The sequence below is a fragment of the Tamandua tetradactyla genome, chromosome 17 (assembly GCF_023851605.1).
Source record: "Tamandua tetradactyla isolate mTamTet1 chromosome 17, mTamTet1.pri, whole genome shotgun sequence".
Lineage (NCBI taxonomy): Eukaryota > Metazoa > Chordata > Mammalia > Pilosa > Myrmecophagidae > Tamandua > Tamandua tetradactyla.
Window position 1 is genome coordinate 31,870,618 of NC_135343.1, and position 25,190 is coordinate 31,895,807.

The window sequence follows — 25,190 nt, forward strand, 5'->3', positions numbered from 1 at the left end:
TTTCACTCGCAGCCTGATTTAGTAATGTGTTTCCTAGTTTGCCTGTGCGGTTGCTTTTCCCCTAATTTCCTCCCAGCACAAAGAAAATAAATAAATAAGTGCACGATAGTCTTATTTATCCTTCTTTGGACATTTCTTTACCAGGCAGATGGTCAATTAAGAGCACTAAACAATGACACTGTTTTCTCTGTAAACATTTTTTTCTAATAGCCTAACAAATGTAAGTCTGTGCTGCCATACTGCTGAATACCATCTTGACTTTCTAATTACAAAGAGCTGTGTCTTGATAGTTACAATTACAGCTGTAACAATGATGCTGGCCCGGAACAATGGGCGAGAGGCAAAGTGCTTATCGGAATATTCACAAATAAAGGCTTAAATTTATGCCAGAGATGTAGATGGAGGTTAAACAATTGGGAGAAAAAAAGGTTGAAAACACTGGTTTAATGCTACAGATGTGAATTTGAATCCAATTACTCTGAAAGAGAAAAGAAAACTTGAAAAGGTGCTGTTTTCCTCTGTTTTAGTAATCAATAGGTTAAGGGGTGGTTCAACTTAGCATGCTAATCTCTCTAATTTTGATATTTGGCTACACTCTAGTATTTTCAAAGCCTACCATCTTTTTTTAACTAAAACGGTTTTTGTAAGGTACAAATGAGCTTCTTCGTGTTAAAAGAAAAGGTAGCCAGCCATTCTTCCATCAGTAAACCTGTAAATGAAAGAATATATATCTGAGCACCAAGTGATCTGTCTAGCACTATTTTAATGAAGGCAGGAGACCGCAGTGATTAAGTTTCCTTCAGTTTTGAAATTAGATGGCCTGGGATCCAAACCCGGCTCTACTTCAGTTTCCTCAACTGTAAAATGGAAATAAAATGGCACCTGCCTATATTACCACCAGGCTGTCGTAAAGTTTAAGTGAGTTGATGTAAAGCACACAATATATCAGCTTCTACGGGAAGCATTCAAAAGAGGGCAGCAAATGTTGTTGTTAGTGGAAAATACTCTTCTAATCCTGAAGTAGGAAGGAAGAGACAGGATGTGTAGTAGGAGATCACCTGTCTAGACGCATCCCAAGGAACATTCGGTGTCTCTGGGTGGGTCCGCACTCATGAGAAGACCAGTCTCTCCATAAGTCATGGCCGTACAGCATGGTTATTTCATTTAATGGTGTGACCGGGCCAATCCAGGATTGCAGGTCTCTGCCGCTTAAAGGCATTTTCTATTTTCAATTTGGAATTTTCTTTCCAACTCTAGCTTGAAAGTGGAGGTCGGGGTTTAGTGATGCTGAGTATACATTATTTTTTCCTTTTCTTCCACATATTCCCTATCTATGATAGTACTAAAAGAATTATCATAGTTCTATCTAGTACTAAAGTACTAAGAACACTTAGTTGCAGCAAAATACAGTGTTAGCAAAACGTAGAGACTTATTTCCAGCCTCGGATGGAGTAATACATGCTTATTTATTAGTATCATTGTTTACTTAGCATAATGCTGATATTATATATTAATAACTTAATGGTGTGCTATGTGCCATGTACACCTTTTCCAAGAACTTTATGAAAGCAGCAATATTTTATTTTCTTCATTTTAAAGGTTAGGAAATTAAGTAACTTGCTCAAAGTCATACCATGAAAAGTGACTGTAGATTTTTAAATCTTGTGAGCATCTAAAAATACGAACAGTATAAAGCTCCCTGACAAAAACAAAAAAAAAAACAGACAAAGACTAAGCTCTATAAGAGTCTCAAGCACCTGGGACCAGCATTTAGTTCCAGGTTTGGTTACTTTGAGTGGAGTCATGAGGAAGAGAGCTTCCCCACTAATCATGTCCACTTCACCTGCACGCAGCTGTCACAGCCATCTTCGTCAGTGCCAACCTACTTACATTATCCTTTCCATGAAAGCCTTCATTGGCTTTCCTGTTCGTATAGGATAAAGACCAAGTTCTTTAGTGGGCACATCCGATTCCCATGCACTAATCCTCCTCCTACATCTGAACAGGGCTTCCTTACCCTCGGCTTTCAAGCTGAAGGAATAGCAGTTTCGTGCACAGGCCTTGCTGCTTCATACCTCCTTGCTTTTGTCCCGGCTTCCCCCCTACCCAGAGTAAGGGACAAACGTCATCTTCTTTATGGACCTGCTGTGAGCCCACCAGGTGGCACCGTCCACACCTCCAATGTCTGTTTCCCAACTGCCCTTCAATGTATATGAATTCTGGCAATACACTAATTTAGTTTCTTGGCTTCCTCCCTTAGACGGACTTTTAAAGTCCTACTGAATAGGGAATCTGTCCTTAATGGCTACTTATCTCCAGTATCTAGGTCCATGCAAATAAGCACTCAGTGAATATTGAGTGAAAGTAAAAGATTAGAAAGAAATGAAGGGCTTCAGAAGGACAGAGGAAATCCCACCCAGATTTACTGACCTCATAGTTAGTCTGTAAAATGTCTATCAGCTGAGCCACCGCACTCTCTCTGCTGATCTGGAATAAGAGCACAAAACTTGGCTGTCTCTCCTTTCCTCCCAGTGATCTAGAGAATCTGAAAATGGGTCTCCATGACATATGCTTTAGAATTTGATGGGACGAAGAGTGAAGACAAGCCATGATCCTTGAGACATTGCCTCTTGGTGGGTTTTATTGAGTTGATCAAAGGAAACATGCTTTTTTGTTTTCTGCCTGCCCGGATCAGCAAGGCATACAGTTGTGTTTTCATGAATGTAATTATTTACAAGGTCTGTGAGACCAAGATCTGTGTCTGACCAGCTTGTGCACAAGGCCCAACAACTATCTGTCGAATGAAGGGGTGTGCTAGGCAACTGGCCATTGAGAAGAAATAACTCATAGGAAAGGTGTGATATTTCATATTCCCTTTATGCAAAGAATAATGGTTCCTTGCTATTTTTGCATCAAAAAGAAAAAGAGAACTCTCTAGGGGAAAAAAAAAAACCCACAACTTGAGGTTTTTCTCTTGAATACTAAAGGTAGTTAGTCGTGTTTACTATAAGGTGAAGACTAGCTAGGGGATGAGTAGTTTGCGTTCAGCTCAGTTTGGCCATGTTCATTTTTTGAAATGTCTATTAGACATTCAGGGAGAGATACCAAGCAGGCAGTTGGATATATGAGCCTAGGGCTCAGGGAGAAGCCAAGTTAGAGCGCTAAGTTGTGCAGCCAGTAGCATGACATTCACAGCCTTGCGGCTGGATAGGATGGTCTAGTGAAGACAGAGGAAGTATGAGAAAAGGAGCTCTGGAGCACTCCAAATTTAAGAAGGGAAGAAGGGGAAAATCCAGAATGGGCTAAAATGTATCAACTAATAAGTAGGAGAGAGTGATATTCAGGAAGCCAAGGGCAGAACATTCCAAGAAGCAAGGAGTGGTCAGCTGTTTGGCAACAAGGAGGAATAGAGTAAAATTCTAACTTAGATGGTTATTTCACTTCTTACAAAGTACATGGTGCTGTTGACTCCTTTTCTCATGTGATGAACCGTTCTTCTGTACCTTCCTTCTTGCTGCCTTTCTTACCAGCCTCTCAGGCTGTGCAGTGAGGAGACGTCCCTGTGTCTCTGGCTGGGGGCTTAAACCTCAGGCATGCGAAGCAAGGGTCACACAGCATTAAGGAAAGGTCAATTCCCAGACAGAGACTGGTGTTTTCTGTCCTCCAATTTACATATTACAAAGATGTGTCAGGCTTCCCGGAGTTTCAATTGAGAATTCCAAATCTCGAAACGTTGATTTTTAAACATCAGTTTTCCCTAGGACAGTTCTCCAGCTTGGCTTACACCCACCCTAGGGTCAGCTGACTACAAGAGTCTCTTGTCGCTCTGGCTACAACCCACATTCGACACCATCTCCAGATTAGTGTCCCCAGAACAGCACATTCAGCTCTGATAATAGCTATAATTCACCTGCTCTGTATGATCTTCCCCAATCTGATACACATAGTAGGCATTCAATAAATATTTCTTGTGTGCTTGCAAGCAGGTAATTTTCTGAACACATCCTTACATTTTCTTCCTTTGATTAGTAAGATTCATTATGTTTTTGTTCTCCTCTGCCTAGCTATTTTTAAATATAATGAGAAAACCGTATTTCCAGATAGTGTGTGAAAGCATTTTAATACTTTAATAATTCCATATAATTTCAAATGATCTTTTCCCTCCCATACTTTAAAGTAAATAATAAGTACATGGATGAAAAATATGTGTTTTGTATCCAAGGGAAGTGCTATTAAGTATTACCAAAAGATGGAGGACATTTTTATCTTAAGTCAGCCACATAAATACCCATTAATTTTTTAAATGATTTTATTTGGTTGATGGAGTATTACATCTCCAAATTACATAGTTTAGATTTCCCATTACACGCTCCTTATGGATCATATGCACATTCACAAAGTTACACAGAAGATTCTACGGTGGGAAGGAGCCAATTTTCATTTTCTCTGTTCTTGTTTGAAGAACCAAAACTGTTAAAGGGATAAAGCACTCAGAAGTGCCTGTTCCAGGTTAATTGTCTCAAATTGCTCATTTAAAGCACCATTATAGTACAGCAAAGCCAGTTAATCTACTCTGAAGCTTCCCTTTTTATGACCGTAGCTCCATTTGGTGAAATGGCACCTTTGGCAAACACCCAAATTGGATAAAATTGCCATTTTTCTTGGAACCTGGAAAAAAATAACACATGTTTTGAAATCACTTCATATCATGTGGCTCTCAACAGTAAACTGCATGTTAATCTTGCTGCAGAACTCACTCTTTTTTTGACATTTTCTGATTTGTCCTTAAATTTCCTTTGCTTTATTGATGTGAGTCAACGATGTGCTTTTGCCCACAATAAATAGGCAAGAGTTGGGGGCGGGGGAGGGGGGCAGCGAGGGAAAGGTGCACGGGAAACTGGCAAGAAGAATAGTGGCAATATTTTTCAGACATCACAACCGCATAAGAAAATGATGTGTTCCTGTACTGACACTTGTGTACAACTTTCAGCCGATGGTGCCTTTATGACTGAAGCACTGTTGTTTGAGAGCCTCTTCAGTGTCGGCATAACTAGCAGGTGCTGCGATCCTAATGGTAAAAACATTCACTTATTAATCAGCGCACATAATTCCTCTCTAATGCTGTCAATTTAAGATGGCAACCAGATTTTTCTTTTTTTTTTTTTTTTTTTGGAGTGCGGAGGAGGGTCAACAATTTAATGAATCTCGTCTGCATTTTAATTCCAACCTAATAATCTGCCTCCGGCTCTTTTCCCTCCTTCACTCCCGAGAACGTTTCTCAGGGTCCTGCTATTAAGCACAATGGGATATTTACCTTCCTGCCTCAGTTATGCATGAAAATAGGGAAAACAGCCAGATAACCAGAACCCCCCCAGTCCAACCAGAACTAATGTTAACCTGTCACCAACCCTCCCCGCATCATCCTTCAATTCCCTTCTCTTCATTCATTCATACAGAATCTCCTCCCTCCCAGATTTTGACATGGTCGTGCTTTTCCAGTTTCTCTTATTGAACACCACTGGGACTGAGACTCAGAAATGTACAGTATGTTGACATTGTTAAAATAAATAAATACAACCCATTGCCAGAAATATTTAAAAAATCATTTAGATGGACTCTGGATAGATATGATTTGTGTGCATCCAAATAGGGAAAACTGAAGGCTTCAGGATGGGCTGTGTAAAGAGGCTCTATCTTTCCCCTCTCTCATTCATTCATTCATTCATGCCTTCATTCATTTCCTCATAAAAAAGCAACCCACTACCCCTTGCTCACCATGTCAAATGTAAACAGAATAGACTTTGTTATTAGGAGAGATGTGACTCCAAGTGTCTGAGCTGCAGAGTGACAGCCGGCTTCTCTCTGAATTTTAGACAGCCTCTGTCACTTGCCTTGACAATGAAGGAAGTTAATATATTCATGACATTACCGCACATGCATTCACAATCCACAGCATATTGTATTGTTTACCCCTGTTCTTTTGTACCACTGCATGTAGTAATTTGCCTTCTAGCAACAGAAAAATTCCTCAACTTAAAATTTTACCCTCATTTTATTTACCCTTAATAGAAAAACCACTGCTTCCAGCCCATCCGTAGTTGGCAAGACTACCTTTCCGCAAGACTGCAAACAGATAAATGTCAGATTTTACATTTTGATCAGATGTGTCTACAGTCATTTCCTATATATATTCTTCCTCTTCTGCTTCCCCCCACCTTCCTTCGGCAGTCATTCCTGCCCTTCCTGTGTGTTCTGAGCACATGTGGCACTAGGTGGCCAGCTCTTAAGGGGGCGAGGACTGCAGTGAGAGGAAGAGACACACAGCAAGGACTAGGCATCATTTCCTAACAATGGGGCCAATGCAGGTGAAAGTGAAGAGCACCGTGAAGCCCTGTGCATTTACAGCTTGTTTCAATAGGGTCATGGCACTCACTGTTTTTTATCCACACCAACCTTTCTTTGGTTTATTCATTGCTCCCAGTGGACTGGATGTATTCTCCAACATGCAGGCCTTGGACATCTCCACCATTCATTTAAAACTCTTGCCCATCAATTTATTTATGTGGCATTGATTACTCAGCTTCCTAGACCTGAGTTATTTATTCTGATGGGGTGCAAACTTGTGATAATGTTGAATGCTTAGACAGATGGTTATGCTATGAGTATGGGGTAGTAAGTTGTTATTCTCAGACACTATTGTTCTTCAGAATTTTGCTGTTGGGGACCCAACTTTAAATGTGCTTTGATGACTTAGGGCCACTTTGTGGAGAAGGCTGGAGGAGGCAACATGTCCTGGTTAGCAAGATACAACGGCTGTTGCATTTTCTCCACAGTGATGAGCTGTATGAATTCCAATGCATGTCACAAGATTCCTGGGCTGAGAAAGGACTCGAGGGGTCACTCAGTCAAGTGCCCTGCCTTTGGGCAGATTTATTTTAAAAAATAGCCCAAGTTAAGAGTCTTCAAGACAACCTATGTCCACAAGTCCAACCGAATGTTGAACCCTTTCTTAGGCTAGAAATGTTCTCGCCTGCAATTTAAAAGCATCTTCTGTTCTGTTAGGGAGAAAGCATTTGGTCGTCCTTTATATTCAAACCCTTTTCACACTTAAAAATTATAATTGACTTACGTTCTCACAAATTCTGTTGCTCTTATAGTAAGCTATATAATTCAGTGTTTACTTTTGAACCTCCTGGTTCCTTTGTGCAGGGTTCGTTATTGTTTCATCTGTGTATGTCTGTCTAATTAACTTGTAAGCTCATATTGGACAGGAACTGTCTTTTATAAATACTTATGAGGGATGAAATAGATGCTATAAAGCAGTATCTTAACCTCAGCAGCATATTAGGAACACATGTAATAGTATTTTAAAATGCTGATGTCTGGCTGCACCTCTAGCCATTCTGATTTAAATGGTCTGGGGTATAAGGGAATGTGGTAATTCACTAAATATCCCCCAGTTGAATCTAATGCACAGCTGAAATTTAGAGTGTGAGCTGGGAAGGTTGTTTACCAACTCTAACCCCTAGTTTCCTTATTTAAAAAGCAGAGATAAAAAAGGAACGATCTATTTCTCAGAGGATTAGAAAAGTTCACATGTGTAAAAGCATTAAGCACAGTGTCTGAACCAGAATATATTCCCAATAAGTGTTAGTTATTATTACCATTGTTTAGATTATTTTTTTGGCTCAAGGCTTCTAGCTCATTGTGGGAAACTTAAAAAACTTAATAAATGCCTATTAACTGACAGCTTCAGTTCAATTGGCCAATCATTCCACATCTTTAAGGAAAAGTTTAAAAATTAAGATAAATATCCAAGTGGTATCAAATATAATTTTACCTTACATGTCCAAATGCTTGAGGAATGTGTATTTTAGAGACCTGATCTAGGTAACTGAGTTTCTTTACAATTTTTTCATAAATAGAGAATAACTAAATTGACTTAAGCCTGAAGGCTTAGAATAGACAAACAAAGGGTCATAAACTCTGAAGAATGAGGTCAAAATATTAGGAATCATACTATTCTACAGACAGCCAGGTATCGCCCTCAAATAGATTATATTATTAAAAGGGTAACAGGCTCGCCATTAGGATAGTAATAACAACTTTCCATACATTATATAGACAAACCTTACAAGTCATCTGAGACATCTAGCCACCTTTCACCTCATTTTACAGATGAGGAAGTTAAGGCCACGAAAGGTGAAGTGATTTGATATAAATAGCTGTAAGGAAAAATTGATCAATTGTGACAAAAATCAAGCCAGAAACCTTAGAAATTCAGAAGAGAAGGAAATCACCTCTGATGAGGATGATCAATGAAAGCATCATAGAATTGGTGCCATATAATATTTATATGGTAGATGAATAAAACTTAAATAGGGAGGAAAAAAACTAAAGCATTTCAGACAAAGAGAACCAATATCATAAGCAAAACAAGGGACCTGATTGACTGGAGCAAGACATACATTAAAAGGACAATGGATGATAAGACTGAAATGGAAGCTCTGAGTCAAATGTTGAAAGGTCTTGAAGACTAAACATAACAAATATTTCAGAAAATCCAAATCCATGTCGGAGGAATGAGGCTAACTCTAAAGTAAAGACTACTTTAGACTGGCTATAAGTCAGTTTAATCTAAAAACTTTAAAGGATCAAGCTGATCCGAAAGTAACTTAACCCACACGCACACACATGCACAAAACCCAGACACACATACACACACACAATCTTTAAAAGAGGAGAACAAAATCCAGACACTAAAAAATCATCACAATTTTCAGCATTCAATCAAGAATCATTAAATGTGTAAGGAAACAGGAGAATGTGACACATAATCAGGAAGAAAATCAGCTAATTGAAGCCAGAAGTTATGGAATTAGCAGACAAGAACATTAAAACTGCTATCTAAATACACTTAAGTATTCAAAGGAAAATATGAGTTTAATGAGAAAAATTGGAAATATCAAAAAAAAACAAGTAGACATTGTAGACCTATAATATAAAATGTTTGCAATGAAAAACTCACTGCATTCATTTAACAGCAGACTAATCAATGAAGAAGAAAAGATCAGTGAACTTGATTACAGTAATAAGAAAATTAAAGCAAAGAAGAAAAAATGGATTAAAAAAGCTAAAACAAAAGTACACACTAGAATTCCATTCTATTTTGTGAATCGATATAAAGTGGCATAATATAAGCGTTATTAGAGTCCAACAAGGAAAATCTGAATAATTTTTAGAAATAATGACAAAAGTTTTCAAAAAATGATGTAAATTGTTAACTCAAAAACCTGAGAAGCTTAGTGAACCCCAAGCAAAATAAACAAAAATTAATACCAAGGCACATCGTAATCAAATAGCTGTAAATTGATGATTACAAAATTCTTAGAAGCAGCCAGAATAAAATTATACATTAAATACCTGGAAACACAAGTAAAAATAATGGCCAAATTTTCTTTGGGAGGAAAGGAAGACAGAAAATAATGGTATGACATATTGAGTGGAGAAAGAAAAAAAACCTCTCAAACTAAGACCCTGTATGCAGCAAAAATGTCCTTTAAAATAAAGGTTAAATAAAGACTTCCATATCAAAAAAGAGCTAAGTGAATTCATCACTGTATAAGCAGAAGCACAGATATATTCAAGGAAGTTCTTTAGGCAACTGGAAGATTATACTAGATGGAAACTCAAATCTATAAAAGAGATGAGGACTGGAAATGATAAATATGTGAGTAACAATAAAATACTTTTTCCTCATTTCATATTTATTTAAAATATAATTTACTCTTTAGTGCAAAAATAATAGAGGATTTTAGGAATTCTAAATGTGTAGTGGTAAAATTTCTGACAACAAGATGATGGACAGGACAGGGAAAATATAATATTGATGTATTATTTTTATATCATATTTAAATGTATATGCTATTATTTTAAGATAGAATGTAACAAGTTAAAAATGTATATTGTAAAACCCAGAACACCCTCTAATTAAAAAAGAAACAAAGAGATATAGCTAAAAAAGGCAAAGAGGAGAAGAAATGGAGTACTAAAAACCATATTCATGTAAGCCAAAAGAAGGCAAGAGAAGAGTGAAAAAAGAACAAAAACAGATGGGACAAAATTAAAAAAAAATAGCAGAATGGTAGTCTTAAACCCAACTATATCAATAATTACACAAATGTTAATGGCTTGGCACTATAATTAAAATTTACAAAGATTGACAGATTGGATAACCAAAGCTAAATCCAACTATATACTATGTACAAGAAATACACATTAAGTATAAAAATACAGACAGGATAAAACTTAAAAAATAGAAAAAGCCATATCCTGTACCCACCACTCTCAAGGAGAGTGAAGTACCTATATAGCTATCAGACAATATAGACTTATGGTCAAGGAATATTCAAGGGCAAAGAGGGATGTTTCTTAAGATAAATGATCAATTAATTAAGAAAACATATTAATCTTACATGTTATGCAATTATGACAGAGCTTCCAACTCCATGAAGCAAAAAAAGTCACTTCGAACAACATGAACTTCAAGAAGAAAGAGGCAAATCCATGATCATTTTTAGATATGTTAGCTCCCTTTCCTCAAATGTGAAAAATTAGTAGTCAGTAAGGCTAGCAACCAATCTGAACTATTTATATAAAATGTACACAACAACAGCAAAATACATATTCTTTTCAAATGCACCAGATTAGTCACCCAAATAATCTATATAGGTATCGAAAGAGAGCATGTTTTCTGAATGCAAGAGAACTAAAGTAGAAAAAATTTTTTTAAAAGCCTAGAAAATCCAAAATTATTGAGGATAAAACATTTTAAGTAGCACATGGGAAGAAATATAAGGGAAATTAGAAAACATTGTAAATAAAATAAGACACAAGATATCAAAATGCATAGAATTCAGGTAAAATAGTATTTGGGGGAAGTATTTTTAGCTTAAAATTTTATCACTAGAAGGAAAAGATTTAAAATTAAATCTTGGGCTCCCACAATAAAAAAAAAAGGAAAAAAGAGATCAAACTAAACACAAATTAGATCCTAGGAAGGAAATTAAATTTAGAGTAAAAATCAAGGATATAAAAAACAGGCCAACAATAAAAAAAAATGAATAAAAGTAAAACATTTAACTAGAGCCACCAAGTAAAAAGAAGAGAAGACAAAATTGCCAACTGCCAATATGAAAAAAGAAAGAGAATCCACTAGAGATTCTACAAAAATGAATAGATTTCATGAGGATATCATAAATGACTTCACGTCATAAATTCAGGAACTTAAATGAAAATAATGCATTCATTAAAACAAACTACCATAAGTAACACAAAAAGAAACAGAAAATATGAATAGCTTTATATATTTTTGTAACTGAAACTTTCTCGCAAATAAAATTCCAGGCTCAGATGGCTTCACTGGTGATTTACATGAAATATTTGAAAAAGAATGCCAGTACTCTTGAAACTCTTTCAGAAAACAGAGTGTGGTATCCATCCCAATTGACTTTGTGAGGCCAGCATTACCTTGATAATAGCACTAGACAAAAATATTACCAAAACAAAACAAACGAACAGAAAATACTGCAGGCAATATCTGTCATGAACATAGATACAAAAATACCTGATGCAATCTGAATGAATAAAATCTAGGATTATTTCAGAGAGGGTTTATCCAAGGTTGCTGTTCTAGTTTGCTAGCTGCCGGAATGCAATATACCAGAAATGGAATGGCTTTTAAAAAGGGGGAATTTAATGAGTTGCTAGTTTATAGTTCTAAGGCCGAGAAAATGTCCCAATTAAAACAAGTCTATAGATATGTCTGTCCAATTTAAGGCACCCGGGGAAAGATACCTTGGTTCAAGAAGGCCAATGAAGTTCATGGTTTCTTTCTCAGCTGGAAGGGCACATGGCGAACACGGCAGTGTCTGCTGGCTTTCTCATGGCTCTACCAAAGGGGACTCTCTCCAAAATGTTTCCTCTTTTAAAGGACTCCAGCAAGGAACTCCACCTTCAGTGGGTGTTCCAGGAACACCTCCATGGAAATCATCTAATCAAAAATTGCCACCCACAATTGGGTGGGTCACATCTTCATGGAAACAATCAAAATGCTCCCACCCAGAAATATCGAATGAGGAGTAAAGGGCATGGCTTTTCTGGGGTCCACCATAGATTCAGTCTAGCACAGTTGCAAAGTTAGTTTAATATTCAAAATACTGTTTTAGTTTCCTGGCTGCTAAAACAAATACCATACAATATGTTGACTTAAACAAATGGACATTCATTGGCTCACAGCTTTGAGGCTAGGAAAAGTCCAAAACTGAGGTGATGTTTTTTCCTTGAATGATGTGACATTCTGGGGCTGGCTGCCAGCAATCCTTGGTCCTTGGATTTTCTGCCACATGGCAGTGCAGCAGTCTTAAAAGGGAGTTTTTTTCACACTGGTTCCCATTGTATGTATAAAATCTTGAGCAAGCATCATATTTATTGATGAAAGCCAGAATGCTTTCTCCAATATTAGGCCAAGGCAAGTTTGTCTGACTATTACCAGTTCTATTCTATTTACTACTAGAAGTCCTAGTTAATGAAATAAGTCAAGAAAAAGAAATAAAAGGCATAAAGATTGGTAAAAAGAAGTAAAATTGCCCTCATTCCCAAATAAAATCATCACACATATAGACCATTCTAAGAAATCTACAGAAAATCCTCTAGAACCAATAAATGGATTCAGCAGGGTCATAAGATAGGTAAGTACACAAAAGTTGATTTTAGCTGTATATACTAAAAATGAACAATTTGAAATGAAATTTAAAAATATCTGTTTACCCTGGTTTCAAAATCATAAAAGTATTAGCAATTCTCCCTAAATTAGTCTAGAAAATTTTAACAATTGTAATTTAAATCCATGAAAATCCCAGAAAGCTCTTTTGTAAAAATCAACAAGTTAATTCTAAAATTTAGATGAGAATTTAAATGGAAATGCAAATGACATAGAATAGCCAAGACAATTTTGAAGACAAAGAGCAAATATGAAGAATCCATACTACCTCATTAAAGACTTACTTCAATTAAATACTACACTTAATTTTAATTAATTAAACTCAACCTTCCACATACCATAAACTGAAATGAACTCTAGATAAGTAATAGACCTAAATATCAATGCTAAATCTTTCAGAAGTAATCACAGGAGAAAAATCTGCAATCTTGAGGTTGACAAAAACTTCTTAGATGGGACAGAAAAGGAAGTAGGTATAAAAGAAAAATACTGATCAATTGGTCTCCACAAAAATTTAAAACTTCTGTCCTCTGAAAAACACCATTAAGAAAATTAGCATGCAAACAATAGACAGAAAATACTATTGTTCCCTATCTAGAGACACACACATACATATAAGCACATATATGCAAATGCTTTGAATCAAGAATGTATAAAATGATCTTTCAACTCAATTATAAGACAAACAAACCAAAATAAAATTTGGAAAAATACTTGATTAAATACTTCATAGAGAAGATACACAAATGATCAATAAACACATGAAAAAATTTTCAACATCAATAGTAATCAAGGAAATTCAAATTAAAACCACATTTAGTTCATAATAAAATGATTCTACTTTTTAAATGTTTACCAAAGAGATATGAAACATATGTCTGACATGACAAAATGATGACAAAAATAATTGTACAAGAAAACTAATAGTTATCCATATACCTCCAAATTGGAAACAAATTAAATGTCTATTCAGAATTGAATGCATTAGCCAAATATGGTGTGTCCATAAAATGGAATTGTAGGTAGCAACAAAAAGAAAGGCTACTGATAAAACTATTATGCTCCATGAAAGAAGCCAGATACATCAGAGTTCATAAAGTATGATTCATTTTAAATGAAATTCTAGAACAAGCAAAAATAATCTACAGTAACTGAAAGCAGATGAGTTGTTGAACAGGGATGGCATGCAGGGAGCCGATGGTTGACTGCAAATACACATTTGGGATCTTACTGGGTGGGTGGAGTGCTCTGCATCTTGATTGGGATAGAAGGTACACAAGTATACACAAATAGCAAAACAGCATACTGTTCATTAAAAATAGGTGTTTTGTATTGGATGTAAACTATACATCAATCGACTGGTTCATATTACTTTTAAGAGTTTAAACATCTAGGTTTGAGCGGATATTTGTATCCATACAAACTATTGAGGAGACTTTAAGAAAAGAATGTTTATTGTCAAGACACTCTGGGACTGCAATTTGACTCAGAACTGATCAGAAAAGCTCTTTGCAACAGACAGCTCTCAGCAAAGGAGCAAACTTGAGGATGAGGAAAGTATGGAGCAGGCAGGCAACAGAACAAAAATTCACTGAGCAGTTTTGCTGCACCAGTTTCTGTGCTAAGGATATTCCATATGTTATCTCATGTAATCATCAAAACAACATAAGATATGCATTAGTAAGTCTTTTCTATGAACAAGAAAGTTGGGTCTCCTTTCAGTGACATACTCTAGTAACAAAACTGAAACTGTAGGCATTAACATGGGAACTTATGTCTGTTTGTTCCAAAGACATAATAGTTTTTTCTATTTAAATAAGAAAGAAAAATTGATGTAATATCCTTCAAAGATGCAAGGAGGTGTTTCTTGTCCATATTTAGAGGGTTTCGCTTTGAAAGGAAATGAGAACCTCTGCCCCTAAGAGAGGTCAGAAGTTGAGTATGGAGAAATTAATGAAAATTTTTTAAATGGGAAGGAAGAGAATAAAGTTGGAGATACTCAAACTTGATGGTTAAATTCGCCTGAGTTATAGTTTGGGGACTTCAGGGAGCCTCTTAAAATTTCCCCAATAACTAAATATATTAACGTGGCAGAGTAATACTCTTATACTAATAATTGCTCAAAATAACTGGCCCAAGACTGTGTTCCTTATGGGAATCCTCCTTTTAGTTGGAGGTACCCTCTGGTATTATTTGAGGGTCTGGGTTTCTCTATCTTTTATGCATCATTCAAATTCAGCTTTGTGAAGACATAACAGTATGGATTTCCACTTTGAAAATGATATAAAGTTGGGGAGATGAGTGCTGTGTATGACAGAATTAAAAAGTGAAAAGTCCCAAAGAGAGAGAAACAGTGGGGATTAAAGCAAAAATGCAGCCTAATACTGTGTGAAGTACCGTATTTAAGTTGAGAACCTGAGAGACACAACAAGGGATAAAGGGACCTTGCTTTTTTGAATTCCATTTGAAAGAGACTGTAGAAGACTGTATAAAATAGAAGTACACATGGACCAAATGTATGATGCTATCAACAAAATCTTCAAAGTGTATATGCAAAAAGAAAGTTTCTATATTGTTCAAGTTGACAAGGTTGAATCTAGAGTATTGTGTTCAGTTCTAATAGTCACATATTAAGTTGGAATTGGTCAAACTGTGACTCATTTAGAAGAAGGCAATCAGAACGATGAGGTATTCAGAACATTTGAAAAAGCTGAAAGAAGAAGATTCTGTGGTTGCCCAAAGGTCCTGTTCAAATATTTAATGGATGAAAAGTGATTTTGCATTTTTCAAAGGCACTTCTAATGGCCATACTTGTCCACAGAGGAAATGGGCTGCTTCAGAAAGTGATGAATTTCCTACCATTTCAAGTGTTGGAGAAGAAGGTAAATGGCAATCTTGTAAGAAGTGTATAGATGGAATTCTAAGATCCCATGCCTTTATTGTTGTAAGGTATCTTGAGTATCGCAGATCAAAGAGATTTGGCAACTGTTTAGTTGCCATGTATAAAGAAAAGAAAGGTGGTTTCACTGTTTATTGATTAAGAGAAAGAGTGAGGCAGTGTATGAGAAAAGCAATTTTACTAGATTTTCTTGAAATATTAATTCTATAACCTGGTGTAAATATTCAGATGTTATTTTGAACTGCAGTATTGTGTTTCATGAGAAGTTGGAGGATAGTTTACATACTTATCAACCTAGAAATAATTGTTAAAGACAAGAGTAGAGATGATATCTCAAGGGAAAGGAATGCAGAGAAAAGTGAGAGGGAGAGAGAAGGGAAGGATAGGGACAGAACTTTAAAGGAATTATTACTTTTCAGGATTAGAGAAGAGCAAAACATCAGAGAAAGAGCATTCAAAGAAGGAGGAGAAAAATAGAATGTTTCCAGTCCACAGAAATCAAGAGAGAAGGGAATACCAGGGAGGTAGGGGTCACTAGAGATAGTTTAAAATACTACAGAAAAGGAAATGTTAAAGAAAACTAAGAGAACTCCATTTAATTTCACCATCAGGATTTGAAATTGGGAGAAATTTTTTGTTGAATTAATGGATACACATTTTAGTAAGCAGAAGCAGTTAAGTTTATACTATTTTTCAATGAATTTAGTGGCAAAGGGAATGATAATTAGATAGCATATTGATTGCAAAACAAGATGAAAGTAATTTTGTTTAGAAAATTAAATGTTCAGGGTATATATCAGAGAAAGAGACTGAAGATGCAAAAAAAAAGAAGTATATCCTGCAGATCCTGGAAAGACTGGGCAGATGGGGATAAGAGCCCAGTGGTGCTTGGTGTCTTCAGGTGAGCTGTTAATTCATGCAACTCTCTGCATGCAAATATGTTGTCTGCAATATCTACCTCAAAATATCACTGAAAGGCATTGTCAAAATGTATATAGAAAGTCTAGCTTAATGCTTGATATATAGAAGCTATTATTTTTTTAAACCTAGGAATCCTTTTGGAAAGGAGATGGAAGCAGGAGGGAAGAGAAGGAAAGATGAAGATACCAGAGAAAACTTCAGAGAGCAAAGTAGGGTGGCAGATGGAGAGGAGGAAAGATTATGGAGGTTGTACCAGATGGCCCCTGCTTTCTCAGTAAAGTAGGAAGGAAGGTCATCTGTTCAGAGTGAGGATGGCATGGTTGAGAATGAAGCACAAAAATTGTAGAAAAAAAGAGCATATTTTTTTTTTCTTGAGAACAAAAGGATACATAGTTCAGAGAATAAGATCCTGAGATCACGAGGAGTAAGATGCCTAGAAGTGAGGAGTCAGCAGAGGTCAAGAAACAAGAGCTCAGCAGACTCAACAGTAACTTTCTCATAAATGATCTGACAAATCTTGGCAATTTAGGAGTGAAACAGTAGCCTACAAATGGTGGAGTAACTCCTTTTTGGGATTCAGCATGATTTAGGGCCCCTGTAAAGAGTGATTCTGGTATGTTAGAAAAGGCAACTATTAAGGAACTGCCGTAGAAGTCTTGGAGCCTGGAGAAGGCTCATGCAGCTTTGGAGGTGGGAATGGGATAAGAAGGAGCTGAGGATACAAGAGCTGTCCAGGGTGAAAAACAGATGAAAGAGATGTGAAGGAATAGTAAAGCTAAACAGTAGGGTGGTTATGGTAGGAAAGGGGGGATCTTTCATATGGGTTACTGAAGTTGAGTCAGCCTTAAGAGAAGAATTTCAAGTGCTATAAGTAGATGCCTGGAAGAATACATGATTTTCAAGGCCACGGGACTTGAGCAAGTTAACAAACATCTGCAAATGGTGTGAATTTGGACATCTACGAAGATTCTCAAATTATTGGGCCAATAGAAGAATTAAGGAAGAAAAACGGAATACAGTAGCAGCAGCAGACATTCAATGAAGAAAGATGAAGTTGGTGGTTTGATGTTGGTTCTAAGCCAGTGAGGATGCATTTAAAGGTTGTCGTAATTTCCAGAACAAAGAGCATTTATCTGGCAACCAAGAGATCTGTGTTCTTGGCATGACTGTGTTCCTAACTAGCTCTCAGTTTTCCCGGCTTAAAAATGAGGGATTTGGGCTCTGAGCGTACTTTCTGTTAGTCACTTAACACTGACTCAATTTTAGTTCCCCACAAGTATACAGTCAATTTAGAGAGATAAGCCACATGCTCATGCAAAGAGAGCTAAAAATCGAAGTGAACTGAGTATACAGGACAGCATTTGGATGTTAAGTATGTGCAAAAAATTGCAAAAAAAGACATTTTTTTGCCATAGAAGTATCTCAGGACAAGAATTCCATGCTAAGATCACCGCATTACATTACAGAGACATGATGAAGCCCCATGCTTTTTCTTTCCTAATGACAATTAGGATCACTTAATGTGACTGCCTGGGGCATGGGGCCCCAACCAGCTTCTTGGATAGCTGCTACCTTACACAATAAAGCTTCCAGCCGGGATTACCCTCCTCATCTCACTCTCAGGAGGAACTCACTCTACTTGGGGGAGCACAGCCACACCCAGCTCTAAGTCATCCAGCTACCCCATGGCCATTAAAAGGGATTTTTAGGAAACCCCTTGAGAATCTGCCTCAGCCTTCCACCCACCACACCTCACTGCTTTAAACATCAGATCCACTTTGCTGCTATGTCCTTTGTGGATTTTTTTTCCCCATTACAACCCTACAATTATAAGAGTTAAGGTAAACATTATTTTCTGAATAGGTCTATAACCAAGCCCTAGGAAACCTGGAATCCTACTGAATACAGCCTTGTTTATAAACAGAATTCTTGCGACTTCTAGAGTGACCATACCTCCCAGTTTCCATAGCACACTCCCATTTTATTTCTGTTGTCTTGTTGGAAATCAGGCTCAGCTTAACCATTAGGCACAATATACCCAGTGCCTAGGGCCCATCATATATAAGCCCATGAAATGTTCAATTTTTTTTAATTAAAAGAAAAAAATGAATGTAATAATGAATCCAGCCTGGATTATAATTGTCTTTCTATCCACAACTGCAAAATACAACTTTTAATATTTTTTTGTGGAGGAAGGGACCTATGATGGCAAAAGGGCTCCTTAAATTCACCAAAGTCCTAATGCAGCCCTGGATGCAATAGTGAATAGCTTCCTTTTTCCCTCTCAAAATTGTCTTGGTTCTGCTGAGAAAATTATATGGTGACCCCACATATGAGAAAGAGGAAAGGAGATTAGGCAAGATAAGGGGAGACAGACACTCTCAAATCTAGGTATAATATAGGTGAAGGCCAATTATAATGGTAAAGCTGTGGCTACTTTTGAGCTCTTCCTGTGAGCTCACCCAGCTCAGACATCTCCCCTCCATTCTTAGACTTATTCTAGAAATCAGTTCGCCAGTTGAGACACCAAAAGGACGAATGAGGGAAGGGGTATGGAGATTGTGATCCAACCACCTCACAAATCCCTACCCTAGGAGTCCCCAACCACCTGCTCCCTCCTTTTCTCTCGCTTTATCTCCCAGGCTGCCAAATTTCACTAGAGGTATATATATATTTTTAACATGCTGATTGGTTCTGCCACAATTTCATGTTCTCTGAACCTTTACCATGGCTCAGCAATCCTTTTCATCTCTCGCTAACTCTGTTTATACTGCCTTTGATAGTTTGGCATAGAGCAGGATGAGAAACAGGTCAGGCCTCCAATCACTCAGCAAGTCTTGGTTGTAGACCAAGATAAGATTGAATTAGTGCAATAGGGTCAGGATGTCTATCTAGGATGATGTCAGGTCCTGTGGTAGACTTGACTTCTGGTGGCTCAAAATGTAATGAGAGAATGGTTTGATTTTGCCATTCTTTTTAACATGCCTACTCTGGGTTACGCATGATGATGAGCACCTAGAGATTAAAAGACAAAATTGACATCGACTCTGTTTCACAAGGAGAAGTCACATCTCAAATTTGTAAAAATGGACAACTAGCAACTCAACTGTTACCTCTCTTTAACTGGAGAGTGGGGACTGTCCATGGCATGTCCACATCAGGACAGATGGCACTCTCCACAACAATTTGACCCAGACCCCACAATAGACACTTCTTTGCTCTTCATTTGGTCCTCCTTCCATCTGCAGATGCTTCTATACACAGACCAGAGTGAATACAAGACAATTTTTAAATCATTAAAACAATGGCCCAAGGAGCTAGCCAGATCATGTTGTTCTTTGGTTAAGAACTGTCAGAATCACTTAAAAACATAGCTGAGGAAAATGTAAATGAAATAACAAAAAGAGAAGAAGGGGCAGTTCAAATATCACCAGGTAATGCAATGCCCTTGTGGATTTGGGGAGTGTGCATCTGCAGGCTTCCAGAGACCACAAGACTGATTAGCTTTTTTTTTTTTTTTTTTTTTAAGACAGAGAGAAGGAAGGAAGGATAGAAGGAAGGAAGGAAGGAAGAAAGGGAAACATCTTTAAACATTTTCTTGTTTTATTGTATTTTGTTTTTCCGTTTTTTGTTACATGGGCTGGGGCCGGGAATCGAACCGAGGTCCTCCGGCATAGCAGGCAAGCACTTTGCCCGCTGAGCCACCGCGGCCCGCCTGATTAGCTTTTTAATCTTACCCCAGTAAGGACAGAAATTTTCCTGTTACTGAGAGACACAAGGAAACTATTATTTCTTTGTAAAGACAAACATTCATTTCAGTAAGTAATTTAAAGCACACACTGTAGAGAACATGTGTGGATATTTGGCACAGAGCTGGAAGTACCAATAAAATAATTTCTCTTTAGTTGGTCTTTTTAAGACAAAAAAGACAAATAATGGTGTCACTTTTCTGATATTTACCATACTATAGATGCTTAAAGTTGATCAACTGCTAGAAATAAAGAAGACTTATATACGTAAAATAAGAGAAATCCATCACCATTTTCTGTCCATGCTAAGAATGTCATCAGTATTTTACTTATGCTCTTGATGTCAGCCTAGTTAATGAGCCTGGCTTTCATTGTTTAAATATAACTACACCTGGGTAGCCCTGGGATTGTGTCAATCCTTTACATAGCTGACTTTGATGCTGCTTGCCTCTTTAGGATTTGACTATTGATCCTAGAAAACTACACATCTACATTTTTTTTCATGAATATTATTTCATGAGATCTTGGTGAGTCTAAAGTAAGATTGAAAGTCTGTGACATTATGGGGCATTAAAAATACTTTCATTCTAGCAACCATACCTCTTGTCACTTCTTCTCCATCCAGGCATCATTCTGGGCAAATGCGATTTATAATATTCATATAATCAGTGCAGTGTCGGGCTGCTATGGAGGAAAAATCTTATCTGTCTTCATCATTACACTCATGGAGCTTACTATTACTTTTGAATAGTGGAGAAAGCAAAAAGGGACCAAGATAAAATTGAATTAGTGAATAGGAGTAAACACTACAAAAATTAGTGTGACATTTGTTTTCATGACATAAATAGAATGCCTAGCACTATGCCTGGTTTCTAGTAGGTGCTCAGTAAACGTTTGTTAGATGAATGAATATTTTCTATACCCCAGAAGATGATAACTCTCAGCTATCATCTATTTGGATCTCCATTGGTAAGAATGAAGTCTTCAAGGTTCTCAATCTTGTCCTCCTGAAAAATTAGTTTTTTACTATGTACAGTTTTACAAATGAGTGCAAGAATAATCAGTGTTGTGTTGACATTTCTATCCAGTGACCTTTCCTAGAAAAAGAGAGCTGTCCTGTGCATTAGGAATGGGGACCATCTGATGAAGACTTTTAATGGATTCATATGTCACTGCAGACCTCCTGTCCCTGTTTTGTGGCCTTCAGATATTCTTCATAACAGTGTTCTGATTACCAAAATTCATTTCCCCAAATTTCTTTTTTCCCTCATGGCTGCTTATCGTGATCCACCATCTTCTAGATCAAGTTAACTAGTTCCTCTTCTTCCTTTGCTTTCCTACCTTTGAAATTTTTCTGGACTATAACTGTTCCCCATCTTGACAATGGCTTTAATGACTTATCCATTTTCTTTAATCCACCCAGGTAAATGGATTCTTCAATGGGCTTAACCATCTTTCTGCACTTGCCCAGAGTCCTCTCATTGCTGCTCATTAGTTCTGAAAGGAGACGCCTGCAACTGATTCCTGCATCCTGGTGCGACTTTTCAGGCGCACAGTTTCTCTTGGTATCACCACGGTGCAATTTTATTATGAGGTGGCGTTGTAAGGCATTTGTCAACAAGTTATATTTTCTCAGTGTGCCTAAAATTTACTGGTACTCATGGTCTTCATTTTATTTGTAGTTTCTAAAGAGAAGGAGTGAGTGAGAGGGAGAAAGAGCAAGAGAGAGAGAGAGAAAAAAGAAAAGGAAGAGAATTTCTGCATATGTTTGAGACATAAAACAGAAGCGGTCAAATGCATTTATATTTTCTAACCAAATAAATAGTTCCTTTTGATCTAATCCATTAGGATTTGCAACTATACAATCTTACTTAACAATCATAAAAGTTCTTATTTCCTCCATAATGTAGAAAGTGTTGTTTGATTAATAAATAATCAGAAAGATAGATGATCGATAGATATTTAATAATAGAGATTGAACAGCTAGCTATAGATGATAGATAGATAGATAGACAGACAGATAGATAGATAGATAGATAGATAGATAGATAGATAGATAGGTGGAGAGATAGAGTTAGATAGAGAGAGAGAGGTAGAGAGACAACATTTATCCTTACAGTAATCCTGTAGGATATTATTCCCATTTCATAGATGATGAAACTGACCACCAAAGGAAATCCAATAAGTGGCCTGAGGTCCCACAGAGAGCAAAAGGACAGAGCCAGGACTCCTTCATGGGTAGTCCCAGTCCAGAGCCATTTCTGCTCCAAAACAGCTGCCTCTTCAATCACAGCTCTTATTTAGAGGAGCTGATTCTAGTTTCAGATACTGAATGTATCATAAAGCATTATGATAAAGTTTATACTCAACCTCAAGTACTTATTGATTACTTTTATCAGGTTGCTTTGTAACCAATAAAAGGGAAGTATTGATTACTTTTATCAGGTTGCTTTGTAACTATCAAAGGGAGATGGGGACTATCAGCATTGTGGCGTGCAGCCCATGTTTTTGTTTGCAGAGACCCCTGCTAAAGACTAGTTTCAGGAGCCAAGGAACAGCCCTTTGTCCCGGGCTTTCTCTGGTGTAATGAGAGAGACTAAACATCACCATGCTCTGGTGATAATAAAACAGAACACACAATATGGAGACTGGAATGATGATTTATGGAGCTGTGAATTCCAAAATGATGAACAGGTTGCCTTCCAAATGTTCTTTTGAAGGAAGTTTTTTAAAATAATGAATGCATTTTCCCATAAAAAAAAATCTAACAAATGAGGATAAGAGTTTAGGTCTGTCGACAAACCCTGACTGTAGATACCTGGTGTATGAGACCAGGTATCCTGGTGTCTCTATAACTGAATGTATTTTGGAATATCTGAGATGCAATCCAAATACAGCCCCCAAACACTGCAGCAGGTGAGATCCCATGACTGGGAATGGTGAGGGCCAGGAGAGGACTCCTACAGTGAACAGAGTGGAGGACCCAGGAAATTGGTGAGACAGATGTATCATGACGGTCGACTCTCCTGCAAGGGTAAATGAAGTGGAGAGGCTCCACCTTTTTTTAAGCTTGCCAGTCCTGGAGACTGAGCCACCACTTCTCGTTTCTGCTATAGGCAATTGTGGCTTCAAATTCCCCACTGACCAAATGGCACTGGGGGTCATTCAAGAAGCCCAGTACTTCCTCTCCATGTTCCATCCCTGGTGCTAGCACACAGTGATGCTGAAGTTGGCTGTGTTCCTTCCATTTCCTGTTTTCTTACATAACGCTCATTCTGTAGGAAACAGATTCCTTGACATACCCCACTTCTCTATTGTTCAATCATTATTTTATTTAGGACCACTTTATTCTATAATTTAACAAATATTTACTTAATATTTAAATTTGCAAGATGTACTTGGTCAAAAACATCAGCTGCTTAGGTTTTGCCTATCCTGACTTCTTATATCTAGTATCATCTTATATTAACTATCCAGATTAATCTCCTTATTCTTCGAGTATCTACTTATGTCTAAATTTCTGGTACAGATTATCAAGATTTTTTTCCATATAGTGTAATGATGCATCCCCTGTGTACAAGAGTTTGTGGTTCCTCTGCAAGTTAAGTATAGAATTACCATATGACCTGGCAATCCCACTTCTAGATATATACCCAAAAGAATTGAAAGCAAGGACTTGAACAGATATCTGCACACTGATGTTCACAGTGGCATTATTCACAACAGTCAAAAAATGAAAGGAACACAAGTTCCTTCAACAGATGAATGGATCAATAAAATATCAACAAAAGTTCTGATACATTCAATACTAGGGTGAACCTTGAAGACATGTAGGTTGCATTAAGCCAGACACAAAAAGACAAATATTGTATGATCTCACTGATATGAAATAATTAGAATAAGCAAATTTGTGGAGTCAGAAACTATAATATGGGTTATCAGGGTCTGGGGTGGGGTATGGAATGTAGAGTTAATACTTAAACTGTACAGAATTACTACTGGGGTACATAAAAAAGTTTTGATAATGGATGGTGGTGAAGATTGCACAATATTACAAGCACAATTAGCTGCACTGGATTGTAAATTTGAATGTGGTTTAAAGGGGAAATTTTAGGTTGTATATATGTTATTAGAATAAAAATTTGAATGAAACAAAATATAGAACTGTACAACACAATCACTGAATGCCTTTGTAAGTAATGGACTATGGTTAATAGTACAATTATAAAAATGTTCTTTCAGGAATTGTAAGAAATGTACACTAATGTCAGGTTTAATAATAGGGTGGTGTATGGGAACTCTGAATTTTATGCATGATTTTTCTGTAAACTCACTTCTCTAACAACAAAGAATGATGGTCTGTGGAGTAGGACTGACTGGTTCACAAGTTTTATGCCCTTTCTTTAATTATCTATTCAATAGAAATTATAATACCCACCTCAAATGATTGTTCAGAGGATGAATGAGTAGGTCTTTGTAGTGGACTTACCTTAATGATTACCATAGTGTAAGTGCTCAGTGTTTTCTCTTGTTATTATCATTGTAGTTATTGACTTCAGAATTTTATCAAAGACATTAGGAAAAAAATCCCTCTTTCCATGGGGTCCTCTGAGGTTGAAGGGTGTGAAGAGATGGACTGGTACCAGTGGATTTATAGTGATGGCCCCAAGCAGATCCTCCTGCTGGAAGGTAGGAGAGTGGGAAGAAGAAGTAGTCAAAAGTTTTCTTTCCCATCACCGTTCTTTACTCTCAATACAGTAGAGGTTTAAGTGCCCAAGGCCAACCTTAGCTTGAAAAGAATGAAGTTGGCCGTATGGCCAGTGGGTATAGAAGGAGGCAG

At 37.1% G+C, this 25,190-nt stretch overlaps 1 long non-coding RNA gene across 2 annotated transcripts in view; it reads right to left on the minus strand.

Annotated features, from left to right (window-relative positions):
* The window catches only part of LOC143661545 (uncharacterized), a 122,073-nt gene that overhangs the window by 19,140 nt on the left and 77,743 nt on the right, over nt 1-25,190 (minus strand). Inside the window, exons 2-3 of one of the 2 annotated variants that reach the window (XR_013164676.1) lie at nt 24,840-25,032; nt 21,964-22,035 (exon numbers count right to left, since the gene is read on the minus strand). This is a non-coding gene — a long non-coding RNA (uncharacterized LOC143661545). Of the gene's footprint in view, nt 1-21,963; nt 22,036-24,839; nt 25,033-25,190 lie in introns of those variants that run through there. The other variant, XR_013164675.1, reaches the window with a different exon arrangement.